Below are 14,611 nucleotides of genomic sequence, written 5' to 3'. Positions count from 1 at the left end.
TTTGTAACACTAAAGGAATATATTTAAAAATAAAAATATTTTATTATTCAAATAATTAATGATGTTATTAATACCCAAGGACCTTGATCAAAAATTGAAAATGAATAGGATTTTAATCAATGAAGTAGCAAAAAGAATGACGTAAACATAATTTCTCATTTTCTTAATTATTAGTTTATTAAATAATAAACTAAATTTAAAAATCTAATTAATTCAAATAATGTGGCTGTCCACATCAAATGTTACCTAAGATAGTATAAAAATGTGGTATAAAAATATGATATGAATAACATTACACTACTTATAAATTAAAAAATTACTATTTAACTGTAGTATTGACACACCCTAACCCGAAGACTAGGACGTGCTGGCCGTCACGTGAGCGTGACGTAACCATAACGCAAGCGGAAACAATTTAATAATAAATACGAGTTAACGAAAACCACTAATTGCAGTTATTTACAACCTAGCATTCTATGTGCATAAGAGTGTACTAAACACACATAAACAGAGCATAAGCATCTAGGTGCAGTCAAGTAGGAACATAACTAATTTACAACACCCTCGGGTGAATCCTACATTTATTTAGTCTGTCAGAACGCCGAAGCAGTCCTCGTAGGCCACCAACGCCTCAACTATCAACTAGAACCTGGAGGGGCGAAAAACAGAAAACGTGAGTGGGCGAAAATAAGCTTTTCCAAATCATTTCATAAATCCACATTTATAACCCCTTTTTGGAAAACCTGTATACTTTCCCAGAAAAATAGTATATAGCATATATATCTCAACTGTCTCAATCATCAATCTTATAACAGATTCAATAAAGAATGTACCATGCCAATTTCAACAGTTTAGTATGAATGCATTAACATAATATAATCAGGTAAAAGATAGAAATCAATCGGAGGCCCTCTAATAGCCCTGAACGATTGAACCTAGAGCTCAACATCTATCAATCTCACTCTCTGCCGGAGTCACTCCGCGTGACCTGTCCGGCCTTCTGCACATAAGTCGGAACCACCTAATGTAGTCTGAACGACTCATGGTAATATTCGCTCTAGTGCTTCTCTCATCAATCATCTGTATACAATAACCTAAGGTCACCCACCAGTCATAATCTCACTAACACTCTACGACTGGCCCGTCGTACCCACTCCGCGTGGACTGTACGACCAGCATCTACTTGGATCCAAGGCGAGCGTGCGATGCGGTGAATACTATAAGCACTAAACCATGGTGCAGGATATGAGCTCAATATATCATCATCATCATCATAATATTAATTAAATACTTACCTGTGCTTCCACAGCACCATCATACATATATGCATCATACGACAGTTCATAATATCCATAACATTCTATGCATGGCAATCACATCATATTTCATTTCAATATACTTTTCATTTAAATTTGATTTCTGGGGAAATCGAGTATATAGGTATATATAAAAACAAATGCCCACTCACTGGTATGTCGCCGGGTCGTAACCCCCTTGACGCCCCTGGATGTGCTCGTCCTCGTTAAAAGTTCCACCTAGAAGTGAAATAACTTAAAACAATCATTTAACGCACAATTAACGCACCTAAACCAAACTAGGTAATTAATTCTTCATACGATGCTCAAATTGGGTATATGAATATACCACAGTGACCTACACAACCTCAGGATCACCCCCAAATTTTTAAAATAATTTTTGGATGTCTCACGCGCCCCCACGCGCCTGACGTGGCACGGACCTACGCGCGGCCACGTGACATGCACACTGACGGCTATAGTGAACGGCGTTAGAGAATATTCCGTTAAATCCTAGCATATTCCGTTAAAAACTAACGGTTTCCGTTAAAGTTAACTAACGGCGTCGGAATATTCCGTCAAACTTGACGGAAGATTCCCTGTCTTCTCCGGCGAGTCGCCGGTCGCCGGCGACTGTTCGCCGGTTTCTGGAAAAATTTCAAATCCACTATTCTCCTTCGTTTTTCAACCAATTTCTTCGAATTTTATACCAAAATGAAGCATTTAACATGTACTAACACGTTGGAAGGGTTTTAAGGCCTAAAAACAACTAGATCATACCTTCCAAAATTCCTCAATTTCGGCCAAACTCGAACCCGACGATCCCGACGTCCATTTTGTTCAAACGAGGCACTCCGAGCCTCCTTGGAACTTCCTAAGACTCGTGGTGATCTTTGTTTAACCTAAAACACAACCAAAATTAAGTTCGTGAACAGTGCCATTACACGGGGTGTTTTAAAACTAGGGTTCTCGAAATAGAACTTACCTAAAACTGGTATTCCCGTGCTCGTGAGGTCCTAAGGAGTGTCGTGGTGATCTTAGATCGGACGTTGGTGTAGGATTGTGATTGTTCTTGGTGTTTGTCCGAGAGCTTGAGAGAGTTCGAGAGTAAGAGAGAGAGAGAGTGATACTGAAATGAAGAAAGAGAGAGAGAGTGAAGGGAGATGAGAGAGAGACATCCCACGGGTTTTGGGGAGGGATTTAGGGGGTAGGACCCCACCCTAAGTCCAAACACAAATTAAATTAACACATACTAATATAATTCTAACCCTAGTTTAGGATCTTAGTGTAAAACAAATACCAAATTTACGCACCTTAATCCCGTTTAAGGGCGTTTTAGTAATTTCACGTCCTCGGTATTTAGTAACTCTGGGACGGGCTGTGACAATCTCCCCTCCTTATAGAATTTCGTCCCCGAAATTCCAATCACTAACCAGAACATCAAAAGTCATAGAATAACCTCGGATACATATCTCTCATCCGATCTTCTGTCTCCCAAGTAGCTTCTTCAGCTGAATGGTTTCTCCACAATACTTTTACCAAGCTCACGGTCTTATTCCTCAAAGTCTTATCTTTCCAATCCAGTATAGTCACTGGTTCCTCATCATACGTCAAGTCCGGATTTATTTCCAATGGTTGAGGAGGAATCACATGTGAAGGATCTGACACATAATGCCGAAGCATCGAGACATGGAACACATTATGTACCTTAGACAACTCTGGAGGTAGCTCCAACCTGTAAGCAACTTCACCAATCCTCTCAGTGATCTCATAAGGTCCAATGTACCTGGGACTTAGCTTTCCTTTCTTTCCAAAGCGAACCACCCCTCTCCAAGGCGATAATTTCAGAAAAACATAGTCGCCCACATTATACATTCTGTCCGTGGTATGTCGATCCGCTAGGCTCTTTTGTCTATCCTGGGCCACTTTCAGGTTAGACTTAATTACCTGAATATTCTGAGTAGTCTCATCCACAATCTCTGGGCCCTCAAGTATTCTTTCACCAACCTCTGACCAACATAATGGCGTACGGCAAGCTTTACCATAAAGTGCTTCAAATGGAGACATTCCAATACTCGAATGAAAACTATTATTGTAGGCAAACTCCATCAAATCCAAACGATCATGCCAAGAATCACCAAATTGCATCACAGAGGATCTCAACATATCCTCGAGTGTCTGAATAGTTCTCTCTGACTGACCATCTGTCTGTGGATGATAAGCTGTACTGTAAAGCAATCTAGTACCTAAAGCTTTTTGAAAAGCTATCCAAAACTTAGAAGTAAATCTTGGATCTCGATCAGAAATAATATTCACTGGAACACCATGATACTTTACAACCTTCGATATGAATAACTGAGCCAACTTATTTAAAGAGTATTTCTCCCTTACTAGAATAAAATGTGCTGATTTGGTAAGTCGATCTACAACCACCCAAATGCCATCAAAACCATTTTGTGTACGAGGCAGCTTATACACAAAATCCATCGTTATATTCTCCCATTTCCACTGGGGAATGGGAAGTGGTTGCAATCTCCCAAACGGCTTCTTTCTTTCAGCCTTAACCTGCTGGCAAACAATACACCTACTTACATACTCCGCAATCTCCCTCTTCATACCCGGCCAATAGTAGAATGGTCGAATGGTATGATACATTTTAGTTCCTCCTGGGTGCATAGCATAAGCCGAACAATGTGCTTCATCCAAGATTTCTTTCTTCAGTTCCTCATTATTAGGCACATACATCCTGTTCTCTTGCATAAGCATACCATCTGATCCTCGGATCTTGAGATCTTTCTTCTTCCCTTCATTTCTTAAATTGATCAATTCTTGAATTTCTTCATCCCACGATTGAGCTGCAAGCACCCGATCAATTAAAATTGGCTTGACTTGAAAATTGGCAAGAAAAGCTTCACTTTGCTCTTCCCATTCTAACTCTACTCCAGTAGATCTCAACTCTGCCAGAAGAGGAACACGACTGGCATACAAAGCATTAAGTCGCCCTTGAGGTTTTCTACTCAGAGCATCAGCTACCACATTTGCACGACCCGGATGGTACTCAATCGTGCAATCATAATCACTTAACAATTCCAACCATCTTCTCTGACGAAGATTAAGATCATGCTGAGTGAAAAGGTACTGAAGGCTTTTATGATCGGTAAAGATCTTACATTTCTCGCCATAGAGATAGTGTCTCCAATTCTTCAAAGCAAACACAATAGCTGCCAACTCAAGATCGTGAGTCGGATAGTTTCTTTCATGAGTCTTCAACTGCCTAGAAGCATAGGCAATCACTCTACTATGCTGCATCAAAACACAACCCAAACCATTCAAAGAAGCATCACTATAGATCTCGAAGTTACCATCATCATCAGGAAGTACTAACACAGGTGCATGAGTAAGGCAATACTTCAACTGCTGGAAACTTTGCTCACAACTTTCATCCCACTCAAACTTAACATCCTTCCTGGTTAACTTCGTTAATGGCAAGGCAATCATAGAAAAGTCTTGAACAAACCGTCTATAATAACCTGCTAAACCAAGAAAACTCCGCACCTCAGTGACCGTTCGAGGTTGTTCCCAATTTTCCACTGCTGCTATCTTTTGAGGATCCACTTGAATTCCCTGAGCTGATACCACATGTCCCAAAAATGCCACTTGATCCAGCCAAAATTGACATTTACTAAATTTGGCATATAATCGGTGTTCCCTCAATTTCCTTAACACCAAGTTAAGATGTCGAATATGGTCTGATTTCGACTTAGAATATACCAGGATATCATCAATAAAAACAATAACAAACTTGTCAAGATATTCCTGGAATACTTCATTCATCAATCTCATGAAAGCTGCAGGCGCGTTCGTTAATCCAAATGGCATCACCAAAAACTCATAATGCCCATAACGAGTCCTGAAAGCTGTTTTATGAACATCCTCATCTTTAATCTTTAATTGATAATACCCAGACCTCAAATCGATCTTAGAAAACACACAGGCACCTTTGAGCTGATCAAACAAATCATCTATACGAGGCAAGGGATAACGGTTTTTAATCGTCACCCGATTCAATTGCCTGTAATCAATGCACAATCTCAAAGTTCCATCTTTCTTTCTTACAAACAACACTGGAGCTCCCCAAGGTGAAGAACTAGGCTGAATGAAACCTTTATCAATTAACTCTTGCAATTGAATTTTCAACTCTCTTAATTCCGCTGGTGCCATTCTATAAGGAGTCAAAGAGATAGGGTTCGTACCTGGAAGCAAATCAATCGAAAATTCCACATCTCTATATACTTTTCATATCAATTCTATGCATGGTATTTCACTTCCCGTTTTTCCACATAACTCATATGCATTTCATTTTAAACATAATTTCATGCATTTTCAATTTCTGGGAAAACGTTAAGTATATATATATATACGGAAAACAAAACTGCCCACTCACCTGGAGTTCGTCCAACAACTCCCTAGCACCTCACATCAAGGCGTCACGACGATCGCTGCCTAGAATAGTAATCAAATCCAACCTCAGAATTCATATCGATAGAATATATAACTTATATAAAATACGTCACTACGTAGTTCGATCCGGAAGATCTGCCACTCAGATTTTAAATCCATAACTTCCAGAGGTCCACAATATATCTCTAGGATAACATCCTAAAATTTCATTACCATCCAACGGTCGGATCTCCGTCAATTTCCAAAACTAAGTGACGGTTAACATTTTATATTATGGACTTACAATTCCAATTCCGGAAGATCCGTAACTCGGATTCCCAATCCGTAAGTTCCAATAATCCTCAAATATTACGTATTACAACGTATCAAAGTTTGGTGACGATCCAACGGTCGGATCATCAATTCACATTTTCACCTAAATGTGAAAACTATAAAACGTTATTTGAACACCTAACCAACAATCCTTAATAACTTTCTCATACGGTGTTCAATTTAGGTATAAGAATATACCACAGTGACCTACACAACCTCAGGATCACCCCCAAATTTTTAAAATAATTTTTGGATGTCTCACGCGCCCCCACGCGCCTGACGTGGCACGGACCTACGCGCGGCCCACGCGCGGCCACGTGACATGCACACTGACGGCTATAGTGAACGGCGTTAGAGAATATTCCGTTAAATCCTAGCATATTCCGTTAAAAACTAACGGTTTCCGTTAAAGTTAACTAACGGCGTCGGAATATTCCGTCAAACTTGACGGAAGATTCCCTGTCTTCTCCGGCGAGTCGCCGGTCGCCGGCGACTGTTCGCCGGTTTCTGGAAAAATTTCAAATCCACTATTCTCCTTCGTTTTTCAACCAATTTCTTCGAATTTTATACCAAAATGAAGCATTTAACATGTACTAACACGTTGGAAGGGTTTTAAGGCCTAAAAACAACTAGATCATACCTTCCAAAATTCCTCAATTTCGGCCAAACTCGAACCCGACGATCCCGACGTCCATTTTGTTCAAACGAGGCACTCCGAGCCTCCTTGGAACTTCCTAAGACTCGTGGTGATCTTTGTTTAACCTAAAACACAACCAAAATTAAGTTCGTGAACAGTGCCATTACACGGGGTGTTTTAAAACTAGGGTTCTCGAAATAGAACTTACCTAAAACTGGTATTCCCGTGCTCGTGAGGTCCTAAGGAGTGTCGTGGTGATCTTAGATCGGACGTTGGTGTAGGATTGTGATTGTTCTTGGTGTTTGTCCGAGAGCTTGAGATAGTTCGAGAGTAAGAGAGAGAGAGAGTGATACTGAAATGAAGAAAGAGAGAGAGAGTGAAGGGAGATGAGAGAGAGACATCCCACGGGTTTTGGGGAGGGATTTAGGGGGTAGGACCCCACCCTAAGTCCAAACACAAATTAAATTAACACATACTAATATAATTCTAACCCTAGTTTAGGATCTTAGTGTAAAACAAATACCAAATTTACGCACCTTAATCCCGTTTAAGGGCGTTTTAGTAATTTCACGTCCTCGGTATTTAGTAACTCTGGGACGGGCTGTGACAAGTATTAAGTAACTAAAAATTTGAATAATTGAATAAAGAATGTTTGCTGGATAAGACATGAACCCAAAAACAGTGGATGCTTGTCTTTGTGTTGCAGCCACCACGTGGAATTATTGAATTTCCATGATACACAGATTCCGAACATGAAGCGTGATACGTAACTAGTAGAGTTGGGACACGCACAAGACGAACTCATCAGGTCCCACAATATTGGCCAGTGGGGCACTGTCCTCCAACTCTAGGACAGATCCATTGCATATCCCTAATCATACATATTGTTAGATTCTTAATCATATTGGTCACTGCCCTAAAACTCTAGGACGGATCCATTACATAGCCCTAATCATACATATTGTTAGATTCTTAATCATATTGGGCACTGCCCTACAACTCTAGGACAGATCCATTGCATAGCCCTAATCATACATATTGTTAGATTCTTAATCATTAGGGAAGACCTAAACTCCCATGCATAGCTTTCGCCTACGTGAAGTCATTAATTTATGTTTGATACAATTATTTGATGGGAGGTGGATTGTCGGTCTTCTCATTTCTATACTGTTCTCATCTTCTTTTGTTTGTGTGATCACGCTACATTAATATTTTATATTAATTTTTTTTTATAAAAAATAATAAAACAAAAATTAATAAAAATATAAAATGTTGACGTGATTTAACCGTGATCACATAAAACAAGAGGAGATGTGAAGAGTATGGAAATGGGAGATCAGACAATCCATCTCCTATTTGATGAAGTGTATAATGCTGTTGCTGGCTAGCGTGTGAAATCAACGGCCAATGTTTTTATATTTGATTCGGCTGAGTCCTTTTGTTTTGTATATGTTAAAAGGTTAAATAAACTATAATTAAGTTGTTTGTCTTCGATTTAAAAAAAAAAAAAAAAAGAGCAACAGGCACAGAATAAGTGTAGTTATTAATTAACTCATGTAAAAAGCGTGACAAAAAGTCAAAAAATATGCCAAAAAGTAAAAATTAGTGATATTTTTGTCAAAAATTTTAACTGGTGTCACGCTTTTAACAAGAACTACCTTGCTCCACGAGGACACTATCGTATCTGGCTCCTTGAACCGCCACCAGTATCCATCTTTGGACAAGCATATGGCGTCCGAAGAAACCATTCCCTTATATATATACAAGTAGATGCTCTGTGTGAACAGTTTTATTTCATTCTTTTTATTACGAAGTGTGATTAGTTTTTAAAATTTAAAAAAAAATCAGTTATGAAAATTGGGATAATGAAGAGCAATTTTTTTTTTTTAATTTTCAAATAGAGCACGCCATACTAACCTGGCTGTGAGGTTGTTGTGAAAAAACAGTAAAATTTATGTTCATGTAATTACAAAATTGTCCTTATTATTATTTTTATTTTTATATTTGTTCAGTATTGATGAGGGGATTAAAAGTATAATTTATTTGAGTTTTGGTTGACAACAGAGGTTCTATTAATAGATTGTTTTGATATATATGGTCCATAAATATTGTTGGATCGACTTGGCTCATCATTTTAGTTTGTACCAAAATAGACGTTACATGTGAGATTGTCGCCTGTGAGCAGTAAAACACAAAACACATGGAATGGAAGGGACAAAAATATAAATGCAGGGATGGATGGATATTAATCATCGAAATAAAGAAAGAATTCGATGGTTTTGGTTTAAATTTTGGCCTGGCCTCCCCATGTGAAGGGCCGCCGAGCTATTCCGTGTTACTATCCAAGGACAAAGCTTAGCTCTCAGATGGGGTCTGCCTCTCAGTCAAACAACATGGCCGCTACTGCTTTTGCATGAAGCATGCATGGACCACATCACACCAATGACACCATGCATGCACAGTCGTCCAATATCCAATATATCCACTTACATTTTAGTTCGACCGATGATCTCTATCTTCTCTCTCAGCGACTTCTTATGATCTTATCTATCTACTTTCTTTGTCTGTATATCTATGTTTGCATATCCACGCTCATCGAGTATATTTGTAACACTTTTGTTGAGAATATCTATTTAGAAGCTCTATTAATTAAGAATACAAGATAGAAAGTAAAATTATTATTTTGAATTATTTGACTATTAGGGCTTTTTTTATCCTATTAGGTCATGAATTCTGCTAATGAGAATATATATCCGATTAGGTCATGAATTTTGAAGGTATTAAATCTATTAGGGCTTTCTTTATGGGCAATAAATCTAATATTCTCATCTATAAATATAAGGCTTAGATGCCCACTCTCTTACAATAGTACATAAGGTGTGTAGGGAGAGAAGAAGATCTTTGCTTCTTCATTGCTGCTCGTGATTTCAATGACTTCTCAAAGTTAGTACATTTAGTATGCATATTATAGATTGATGACTTAGATAATTGTCGTACGTGGAGAGCTTGTAGGTAGGAACCCCATCCAAAGTTCTCTCTTAATAATTACAACTAAATTATACATACGTAGCTCTAATTAAATTGTGCATCATCGAGTTTGTAGCTACAAAGACATTGAAGAATGTACGTAGTTGACAACTAATATAAATAGACTTATCTTATACGATGTACAATCTTTTATTTGTACTGAGATATATAAGATCTTCTGGTAATTTTTAGTTACAAGTCTGAGATATGCATGTTTCGTAAACCATTCCAACATTCTATGCAAGCAAATGGGGCATGATTAATTAAAGTAAGGGCTGATTTGATATTGTTGTGCTTTGAAAAAAAAGCTACTATGAGAATAAGTGGCTGTGCTGTGAGAATAAGCGGCTGTGAAATAAATTAACAGAGTGTTTGGTAAACTTTTTTGTAAAAGTGCTTTTGGAAAAAAAAGCAGTCTGATAGTGAGTCTTTTTATTAAAGGAGCACTGTAGCTCCGTGTGCTTTGAAAAAAAACCAGTTTTCCAAAGTTGCAAATAGCAGCTTCAGTTTTTTCCTTTGATTTTAGCTTATTCTCACAGCAGCTTTCAAAATAAGCCCTTTTTTTTTCAGTTTACCAAACACCTAAAACCCTCACAGTTTTTTTTCGTAGGTGTTTTTTTTTAAGCACATCACTTCCAAACCACCCCTAATTGCAGTCCACAAGTTGACATGGTTGCAGTATATATTTACTGTGTGCAGACTTATTTTATTCAAAAGCAAAAACTAAAACTGATGATATTCCAAACACCACGCTCAGCTGTTGCCTTTTTAGCATACATTAATTTAACAATTAATCTTAAATAATATCGTTGAAAATTCCTCTCCGGTTTCCACTTATTTTGTAAGATATAATCCATATGCTGCAACATTTTTTATGACCCTTAAAAGTTAAAACTAAACATTTTGCGACTAGTTCGTTTTTTCTGAATTTCAAAAAGAAGGATATATTATTTTCACTTGGTGTGATCTCAATAGAACTACACAAGTGCGAAAGCAACAGATCAGTGCCGGATAGTGCCAAACCTTTTGCAAAAAATGAAAGATGCCACATGAATTCTAACTTATTTAGTGTCCCAACATACATATACATTCCCTTCAAATTTGGGCTAAATATGGTGTACCCAGTTTTGAATTTTTTTAGTTTTTATCGCGATAGATTTTTCAGTATTTTGAGTATACGGTATTCTAACTTATCCACGTGTCCCAACATACATATACATTTCCTCCACCTGTGGTGAATTTTAAAGCCAACACATGGATAACACAAATCGGGTGATGTGAAGTATGTGTGGCCGTTAAGCTTCACACACAACGTGCTTTGATACCATGATGAAAGTTGCCACCATAAAATCAATCAATAATATGGAGAGTAACCTAATTACTTAAAAGCACATGTAAGGTCTCTTATTTCCCGAACATGGAATTCATCGCAACATTTTGTAGTGTTATTATTTAACTTCAATTACGATATGTATACTTATTTTTTATTGATATACTCTAAAAATGAAAATATTAACCATATCGCTTGTTTATCTTATAACATATAAAATAATATGTATGTATTTCGAAAACACATAAAAATCAACTTAGTCATGCTTTTCGTAATTAATCTCATTCATTTAAACTTAAATGACGGGGGGAGATTTACACCAACTTGGGGCCCTTTCTGTCTCACTCAAAAAGTGTACACACACACACAAACAGATGCTGTAATAATATTGTGGCATGGCATAACCCTAGCGATTAGGTTTGTGGGTATAGATAGATAAAGGGTCGACTTTTGGGTATAGATAGATAAAGGGTCGACTTTCGACGACCCCACAGGCCCTGCTAAATCAAGTTAATCAACCCTATTAACATCGTGATTAGCATAACATGATACACTAGTCTTAGCAGTCGTAACTAAAAAAATGATAAAAGATGAAACAAATGGGGTGGTGGGTCCTATTCTTGACTAGCACATCAAAGTAAATCTGAAGTAAACGAATCATCTTCTACATCTGGACTCGAATCCAACCTAATTCTTCTGCTTTAGCTAGAAGAGACATTGTTACTAGATTTGGTTCATTGAATATCAAGGCTTCGAGTCACGCGATTACCTTGTTTTAGAAAAACAATTTACATAGTATACGTGTACTGTTATTATTTTTATATCAATAATACAACTTCATATGTAATTTTTTTTACACATTTTGTTTTATGGATAATACTTGTGTCCTCATATGGGTGAACTTACTTGTCTCCTACTTATGATTAACAAATATTTACCGTTCGAATATTATAATCAGAATCGGTCATTCTATTTATCATCATCTAAAAATCATATTTGCAAATTGAAGGTTGTTTGATTATCCATGCGTGTTAAACCAATCAACGATTTTGATAATGAGTAGCATTCTCATAATAAACCGTCAATTTGTTTTATATATATGAATGATTAAAAGATCCTTTTTTATTTATGTATTTAGATATTATAAAATTAATAAATAGTTTCGATTATGATATTCAAATGATAAAGTCCGTTCATAAGTAGAAGACAAATAAAATGAGACACGAGTATTATCATTGTTATATTATCGGCGGGAGACGCGAAAGTGGACGTACACGTGATTATGGAGTATGGACTCCTCCTCTGGTTCTGCGATCACGTGCCCTTATAGCCTTTCAGAAACTAGGGTTTTCTCATTCACCTCTCCAATCATTTTTTCACCCGCAGAGCTGCACTGCAGGAAGATGCTCGATCTCGTCGATGACGTAATTGCATGTGGAATACATGTGTGGAGGTCGTGTATTTATTATTCCCAACCTTCATGCATAGCACATTGCCTAATGAGTGAGCTCTGCCTGGATTTTCTTTGTGAGGATCCCGGTAATCTTCTAATCATATTTGTTCATCGTATATTATGCGATCATAAATTATTATAATTTTTTTTATTTAAAATTGAATATAAACAGTAACTGACGAAAATTAACCACACGATTTACAATAAACGAATGTGATTAGAGAATCTCCAGGATTCTCACAAAGATGATCCGACTAGGATCCTCTCTCATTGCCTAGAGTAACATGCATGTTTATCATACAAGTTTTGGATAAGAGGTATATATTAATAATTAAGATGCTAATTAAACAATAATTGGACTGGTCAAACCTTAATTAAGTTGTAAACCTTCCCATCATTAGCAGCCGATTGGCTCTCGGTAACGTGGCCTGCTAATCCTGTTCAGTAACCTAATTTGTTTTGTGTATGGCTACTCATGTGCCATCTGAATTTATATGCTTTCATACATGTGCATTGGCCAAAACTACAAATTTCATTCAATAATCCAACTGAAAAATATATAATTTTACAAATTAAGATTCAATTATTATCCAAGAAGCATCTCCTGAACAACTCAACAGAAGCATTCCATACTGTTTAAACTGTATTTTAATTAACTATAAAATAAATTAAATATCAAGGTACACAACGAACTAACTGAACATACAAACTTTATTAAACAAAAAAGTACATAATTGTCAAAAATACTACATGAATCGAAGATGCTACATCTTGATTAAGTTATTATGATCTACAAGGTTAAAAAATATCATACATATAGAGAACTAACTTTATCATAATAGGCAGGGAAACAAAACCCTAATTCTAAGGCTATCTCCAATCAAAGGAGGGCCAGAGGGCTCTCTTGGGCTCTATAGCCCTCCAAGAAATTAATATTTTAATGAACAATGTCAAACCATATTTCTTGACATCTCCAACCGATGGGCCAAAGGGTCACATGCCAAACCTAACCCTGTGACAAAGAACCATCTCCAACCGAGGGGCCAAAGGGCTATAGGGCCAAACATAATTTATTATTTTAATTGAATTAATATTGTTACTTAAATTAAACTACCTCAATAAGGAATCTCAATAATTTTGTGTCTTGGATTTCGGATGCCACGTATCAATATCTGAGTGACTTTGCAGATTTCTTGTAGATAAGGAATCTCAATAATTTTGCGTCTCGGATTTCGAGTGCCACGTGTCGATATCTGAGTAACTTTGCAGATTTCTTGTCAATAAGGAATCTCAATAATTTTACATCTCTTATTTCGAGTGTCACGTATCGATATCTGAGTGACTTTGCAAATTTATTGTCAATAAGGAATCTCAATCATTTTATGTCTCAATTTTCGAGTGTCACGTGTCGACATGTAATTGGTTGTAGGGATTTTAGATAGGATTTTTATAAGCACGACACTTATTATCTTCAGCTTCCAATGTCCATAGATAAGGTGGATATTGGGCTATAATTCACACACCTTCAGATAAATACATGAGGCGTTATAAGATGATACGTTCCCGTGCCACAAACAAGTACCTACAACAGGATCTCGTTGCACATCTTTGGGCCAAAAGAAGCATGGAGTAAACGTTTAAGTTTTATGTTGTTAAATATGTTTAAAAATGTTGTTTAAGTTTCATGTTGTTAAATGTTTTATTTTTATTTTTTTATGTTGTATAAATTTTATGTTGTTTAATGTTACTTAATATTATTTAATATTGTTTAATGTTATTTTAATGTTGTTTAATGGTTATAGGAAAAAAATAGATTTTTTTTTTAAATTTGTAAAAAAATATACCGGCTAGTTGACGTCAACTAGTAACTGTTGCCTTCAAAATCCGGTTCGGCCGAGTTGGGCCAGCCGGTTAGTCCTTTTCTCTTTTTTTGGCTCGGTGGGGCCCACGAGCCATTTGGCCTAGCCCTCGGTTTGAGGTGATTTTCGTGTCATTTCGAGCTATCTTCGGTCCTCTAACCAGATTGGTTGAAGATGGCCTAACTGACTAGACCCAAAATATTAAACAAACAAGCAAATCCAAATAATAAAATAAAT

At 36.9% G+C, this 14,611-nt stretch overlaps 1 long non-coding RNA gene across 1 annotated transcript; it reads right to left on the bottom strand.

Annotated features, from left to right (window-relative positions):
- Positions 1-442: 442 nt before the first annotated feature.
- LOC139192886 (uncharacterized) lies at positions 443-2,919 on the bottom strand. Its single transcript, XR_011577412.1, has 5 exons — positions 2,609-2,919; positions 2,281-2,424; positions 2,076-2,197; positions 1,469-1,535; positions 443-649 (listed from the first exon to the last, which is right to left on the bottom strand). It is a non-coding gene; the product is annotated as an uncharacterized lncRNA (long non-coding RNA).
- Positions 2,920-14,611: the final 11,692 nt, after the last annotated feature.

This window comes from Malus domestica, chromosome 16 (genome assembly GCF_042453785.1).
Source record: "Malus domestica chromosome 16, GDT2T_hap1".
NCBI lineage: Eukaryota > Viridiplantae > Streptophyta > Magnoliopsida > Rosales > Rosaceae > Malus > Malus domestica.
This window is presented reverse-complemented; position numbering and strand designations above follow the sequence as displayed.